Source organism: Chrysemys picta, chromosome 2 (assembly GCF_011386835.1).
Source record: "Chrysemys picta bellii isolate R12L10 chromosome 2, ASM1138683v2, whole genome shotgun sequence".
NCBI lineage: Eukaryota > Metazoa > Chordata > Testudines > Emydidae > Chrysemys > Chrysemys picta.
The window spans coordinates 193,392,469-193,399,750 of record NC_088792.1 but is presented as its reverse complement, the minus strand read 5'-3'; positions in this window follow the sequence as shown (position 1 = coordinate 193,399,750).

Genomic DNA, 7,282 nt, shown 5'->3' with positions numbered 1-7,282 from the left:
AATCTCATTTTTGGTCCTTGGTGACATCCAATAGTCCAGATTTTTAATCCAAACTGCATTTTATAGTTTGTTTTAAAATGTGCACTGCTTCATATTGCTTATGAAACACTTTCATGTTTTAATTCATACTAAAGTCTAGGGCTTGTGAGAATTCTATATGCAGTGTAAACCAGTGGATTTTAATCAAAACAATTATTTGCTGGTTGGAACAAAAACCTGGATGATTGGAGATCCCTGAGGACCAGAATTAATAACCCCTGGTTTAGGCACACAGTTGGTGGACAGATTAAGAGAAATATTTAAAAAAAATTTTTTTTTAATTTAAATAAAAGAAAACTGTTTTATTAATACAGTCATATGTTTATTTTGAATATCACCTTGTCATAGTGATCATGATTTTGGAAAACACTTTATAGTGCAAATATTATTTGGTTTGTCTATTATTGCTCAAATTACATTTACAGCAACCTAAAATAAAGCAATCAGATTCCAGAATAAATGCAGAATGATTCAAAAATAAATAATTAAAATAAAACACAACGAAATAACGCATTAAATGAATGTGAAAATAAATTGAATTTAATTAATTTGAAGCTAACCAACCCTAGATAAAGGATTCAGATTCCACATTTCTTTTAATATCTAATTTGGTTTCACATTTTATTCACATGCTTTGTTATATTGCCATGTGTCCCCCTTTGCTGTTTTTATAACTTCTTTTGATGGCTCATCTTGAAACATGGCTCAGGATTTGCCAGGTTTACTTGGGTTATAGAGGACAGTCTCCCGTCCAAACTAAGGTTTGGTCTGAATGGTGTCTTATTCCTTAAAACAAGACTAAACACATTCTCTTCTCCTGTATTTGAATGGGGTAAAACTAAGAGAAGCTTGGTAACCCTGGACAGTAAATGGGAACTTGAGAAGACCACTGGGGCTTTTGACATTGCTAAGATATACCCACAGTGTCTAGCCTGTACTGCACAGTAGTGTTATCTGTGTCAGTCTGTAGTGTTGCCTCATCCCATACACACTGAAGGACATCTCATTTTTGCATCAACTGGTTAATCAACAAACTCCTCTTGCAGATTCCCTATCTCAGGTGGAGAGGGATTGAACATATGCTGGTATCTGCCAACAAAGTGCTCAACCTGTTCAAAAGTGCAGTTTCCCCTAATATCAAAGTTCACAAATGCTGCCATCAGTAACATTTCATCATTCAAAGGTAGTTTCTCACAAGCATACTTGGGTACACTAATTTTTAGAACTTCCATTTTGCAAGAGGATTAATATCCACTTGCTCTTTCAACTTCTGTACAACACTGTTTGTTGTCTCTTTCAGCCCCTGAATTAAAAAATATTTTAAATCTTAATATAGTTACTGAAAAGGAGTGAGATGAGTTTAGGAATGTGTGTGAGAGTGAGATAGCTTGTTCGTGAGTGAGTCTCACACCCAATAAGTGAGACTTGATATGTCTGCAAATATCATGGACTCTAAGGATTGTGAGGCAGACACCATATACATTATTCAACTTTGTGCACTTCCTTAGTGACTCATGATATACTCACTTATTTCTGTGTACTGCACATAAACCCTAGTTAGATGTCAAATGATCAGCTTTTTATGTACCAAAGATGTTGCTCTAAAATGATGTAATCCGCTTGGCTGCTCCTGGCAGCTCCTTTGTCCTTGTTCAGCTGGCTACTCTAAACTCTCAAATTTGCTCAAGTCAAATCTATTCCAAGATATTGCTACTTGCTGAATCACATTTGCCTCTCAGAAGTATTTTAAAAAGATAAAGAACATTACTTTGATGCTTTTCTGTTCTATTGTGCTATAATTCACTTAACTATTATAAACGGCAGCTTTTTGGGGGGAGCATTGGCAAATCATTCTGACGTTTTAATTTCACCATGAGTTATTATACTACACCTAATACTGAACACAGCCTTCATCTGTGCCTTTTCTGTATTAAATATACCCACCTTCACAGAGATGTCATGTAAAGCTGCCTTAAAAATGAATATTTCTTCCATTTACTGGTGCTTAGGCTGGGTTGACTTATTTGCCTTAGCAATTCATTTTGCTGCCTTCTTCCTCACCTCCTTTTTGATTTATGTAAATTCATCCAATAGGCTCTGCGCTTGGTCCACTTTAACAGATTTTCTTATGGTCAGCAGGGGCTACGGTTAATAATTTTTGAGTTGCTTTTCTCCTTAAATGAACCTGCAGGCCTCTATCTGATATAGGGGAACTGGAGAAGATGGATCATTTGGTTTGTATGGCATAGTATCTGTTGATACCCCAGATGATGATACTTCTGTTACCTCCAAGTTAAAATGCAGCTGTGTGAATAACTGTGGTTTGCTAGCGGTTCAGAGAAATTGGGGGGCCGGGAGGAGAATGAGTTTGAGTCAAACCAAAACCAAATTTTTTCAGAATTTTTGGTGAATTGGAAAAGTTTTGTTTTGGGTTGAAGAAAATGTTGTTTCCAGATTTATTATGTTTTTAATAAAAGAAAATGAAGGGCTAGATTCACAATGGAGGTAGCTGAGGAGGAGAAGTTGGTTGTGCCTTATAACCTTTAGCCCAGAGATTAAAGTACTCAGCTGGAAAGGGGGAGACCTGGGTTTCAGTCCCTCTCCAGAGCCGGGATTAAAACCTGAGTCTACCCCATCCCTGGTGAGCATTTAATCCCTGGGCTAAAGGTTCTAAGGGGAGGAGATCACCACCACCTTTGTGAATCTAGCCCTCCCACCAAAAAAAAAAAAAAAGGGACAAAACTATTCAGTGAATTTGTGTTGAATACGCGAATAGTTTCCAGTCTATCAAAACTGCATTTTTTGGCAAATAGAATATTTGTACAAAATGTTTGCCTGACTCTAGTCTATTCACACACTTGGTACATTAGAAAAGGACACATTATGGATAGTTAGATCAGGGTCATTAGGGTAATATTTAGGCCCTGAGTCTTATTTTTTCTTTTACACTTTCTTCGTTTGCAGTTTTTTCTCCTCTGTTGCCTTTTTTGAGTAAGGTGACCAAAATTGTATCAAAGGTAAACATGTACCATCAGTTTATGTAATGGCAGACTATTTTTTATAATGTTTTCTCAATACATTATTTTCCTCCTATTTAAGAATCACTTTCTTCTAACACTAAACAAACAAGGAAATTCCGCTACAGGAATTTCCAGGAACAAGGAAACCCAAAAGCTACTGCTTCCTGTTGCTTTACTACAGAGGTTATGCTAAAATCTTATCCAGACCCCTGCCTGCCTACCTACCTGTTAAAGTTTCGAAGAAACAAGGCCCAGGTTATCACAACTCCCTTCTCTAATACTGTATCAAACTAACCAAAAAGGACATCAATCCCATAAAGTTTTCATCTGTGGTCTCTCCCCCCACCCCCATCTCTACTATATTACAACAGAGAATCTATAAAGCCATTCCCCGTTGCTGCCAGGTCACAGGTCCTTGCAAGTGATTACTTGAGAAATCTAAGGACTTGGATCCTGGTAAAAACAACAAGTTTTGTTATTTTGCTTTTTTTGTGAATGGCAGAGAAAGTCCAAGATGATGTGGCTATCCCATCACAGAAAATGAGTCAATGTGGCTTCTGCCAACCTTCCTTAATGACTAACTAAACCCAGATTTTCAGATGTACCACAAAAGGTATGTCAGAATATTCACATCCATCCAGATAGCAATCTCCAAACTCCGATGGAAATTTTGCAAGTGCAATAAAAAAAAAAAGAAAAAAAGAAAAAAAACTTTTATATGGAAAACCAAATGCTCAACAGAAGCTCACCAGGCTTGAAAATAGACACACTGAGTGCTCTTATATTTGGGCCAAGAAGTTAATATGCGTCAAGACATGAACGGAGAACTCACGTGAAGGATTCGGACAGGATGGTGTGCGTTTAATTCCATAAAGGACATCCTCAAAGGAAAAATCGACAAGACTACACGTACAAATATCTTTAATTCAACAATGCTGCCAGCCATGCTGTATGTCAGTGAAATGTGGGCACTGATGAAGAGAGAACAGCGGCTGTTGGTAGCTGAAAGGGCAATGGAATGAGGCATGTTGGGAATTTCCCTTCTGGATCGTATCCCAAATGAAACGATTAGAGAACGCAGTGGTGTGAAAGATATTGTTGTGGAAAGCAGATATAATAAGATACGATGGGCGGGCCACATAGCACGGTTCACGGACAATAGGTGGACCACAATCATTACTGAATGGTACCCGCACAAACAGAAAAGACCACCTGGTCGGCCTCCAAGAAGGTGGGAAGATGACATTGTAAAACGTTTCGGACGAACGTGGAGAAGAAAGGCAAGAATGCGAGAAGAATGGCGGACGTGTTGTGATCGGCGCAGTCTTAACGACAGCTGAAGACCAATCGATCCAGGTGAGTGCTCTTAATTTACTCTTGAATAGGTGTATTAGGATTAGTGCACGATCAGGGATAGAATTATAGCAGTTTCTCTTTTATTACTTCACAACATTTTATTTCCAAGTTCTTACATTTAAAATAAATGTCCTAATAACAAGCATTTATGTAGCCAAGTTAGGCTGTGAAGGATTTCTGGAGCAGCGGTTGCAAAACATGAATTCTGAGTCCAATCTCGTGGCCATGGAATTACAGAATCCCTAGGGCCTTTGATGGTAAACTAAGCAGCATTATCTCAATGAATATTTATCTCATGGCGCAATATCTCAATGAATATTTTGCATCGGTGTTTAATGAGGCCAATGGAGGTATTAGGGATACTAGCACCGTGACAGAGGGGCATACAGGATGGGGGATTACCGTATCCGAGGTAGAAACAAACCTTGAACACCTTAATGGGGCTAAGTCAGGAGGACCGGACGATCTTCATCCGAGGATATTGAAGGAATTGGCACGGGAAATAGCAGGCCCATTAGCGATAATATTTAATGAATCTGTAAACTCGGGGGTGGTCCCGTTAGACTGGAGAATAGCTAATGTGGTTCCTATTTTCAAGAAAGGGAAAAAAGGTGATCTGGGTAACTACAGGCCTGTTAGTTTAACATCTGTAGTGTGCAAGGTGCTGGAGAAAATTCTGAAAGGGAAACTAGTTGAGGACCTTGAGGTTAATGGCAATTGCGATAAATTGCAACATGGTTTTACGAAGGGCAGATCGTGCCAAACGAATCTGATCTCCTTCTTTGAGAAAGTAACGGACTTATTAGATAAGGGAACTGCGGTGGACCTAATATACCTGGATTTCAGTAAAGCGTTTGATACTGTACCCCATGAGGAATTATTGGTTAAACTGGAAAACATGGGGATCGATATGAAAATCCAGAGGTGGATAAGGAATTGGTTAATGGGGAGAATGCAGCGGGTCGTATTAAAGGGTGAACGGTCAGGTTGAAGGGAGGTTACTAGTGGAGTGCCCCAAGGTTCAGTTTTGGGACCCATTTTATTTAATCTATTTATAACTGACCTCGGAACCAATTGCAGGAGTGGGCTGATAAAGTTTGCGGATGATACAAAGGTGGGAGGCGTTGCAAATTCGGAGGAGGATAGGGATATTCTGCAGGGAGACTTGAATGAGCTTGTGAATTGGAGTGTCAGAAATAGGATGAAGTTTAATAGTGAAAAGTGTAAGGTGATGCACTTGGGGATGACTAATAACAACTTTAGTTACAAGTTGGGGACGCATTGGTTAGAAGTAACGGAAGAGGAGAAGGACCGAGGGGTCCTTGTAGACCGCAGGATGACTATGAGTCGACAATGTGATGTGGCGGTGAAAAAAGCCAATGCGGTCTTGGGATGCATTAGGCAAGGTATATCTAGTAGGGATAAGGAGGTCCTGCTTCCGTTGTATAAGGCGCTGGTGAGACCTCATTTGGAGTACTGTGTGCAGTTCTGGTCTCCCATGTTTAAAAAAGATGAACTCAAACTGGAACGGGTGCAGAGAAGGGCGACTAGGATGATTAGAGGAATGGAAAACCTGTCGTATGAAAGGAGACTAGAGGAGCTTGGGTTGTTTAGTCTGACAAAACGAAGGCTGAGGGGGGATATGATTGCTATCTTTAAATATATCAGAGGGGTAAATACAAGGGAGGGAGAGGAATTATTCCAGCTTAGTACTAATGTGGACACGAGAACGAATGGATATAAACTGGCCGTGGGGAAGTTCAGGCTTGAAATTAGACGAAGGTTTCTGACCGTCAGAGGGGTGAAATATTGGAACGGCCTTCCGAGGGAAACGGTGGGGGCAACGGACCTGTCTGGTTTTAAGATTAAGTTAGATAAGTTTATGGAGGGAATGGTTTAATGGTAAAACATAGTAGCCAAGGAATACCAAGCAATGGTAGGTAAATAATATAATGGCTAACAGGGGTCAGGCTAGAGACTCTTGCCTAAATGCTCGGGGTCTTACTGATCGCCATATTTGGGGTCGGGAAGGAATTTTCCTCCAGGGTAGATTGGCTGAGCCTCTGGAGGTTTTTCGCCTTCCTCCGCAGCATGGGGCAGGGATCACTAGCAGGAGGGTCTCTGCCAATTGAAGTCACTAAAACACAGGATTGGGGACTTCAACAGCAGAGTCCAGGGAAGGGGTAGGGACGGTTTTGTGGCCTGCAGCATGCAGGGGGTCAGACCAGATGATCATAATGGTCCCTTCTGACCTTAAAGTCTATGAGTCTATAAGTCACGAGGATATTGACAGGATAACTAATTTATTTAAAACTCTGAATTCTGAATGGTAATGAAACTTTATCTGTCTCTATCCATTAGCTACATATTGCTCAAGACAGCACGCATGCTGTTAACCTGCTCCTCATTTTACCTTGCCAAATTTAGCTTTGGTTTTGCTTTCTTCTGTGTCTGAGTTGTGACTAAACAATTTAAAATATAAATGTGTTGCTTTGTGGCAATCAGGAAGCTGGCATCTCACCATGTGCCAGATGCTAATTTGTTTAGTTGTTACTTGGGTAACAGCTCTGTGTGTGGCGGCTGCAGGAGTCCAACTTCTCTCACTCTCTCTCTGCCCCCCTCCTTCATATTTCAGCACTCTAATAGCCATTAGCACTATGTAAAAGAACAGCCTATGGAGAGGCTGCCATCTATAACATCTAAGTTCTCACCCGTGGCTGGTCTTCTTGGCTGCACAGGAATTTCTTTTAATGGAGACATGGTGTGTGAACTGATTTGAATTTAATTCGAACGGGAGGCTCCCCCGTTCATCACTAGGTCAGTAGGTTTTATAACTCACCATTGTAAGCATGTTGAAATCAACTGTC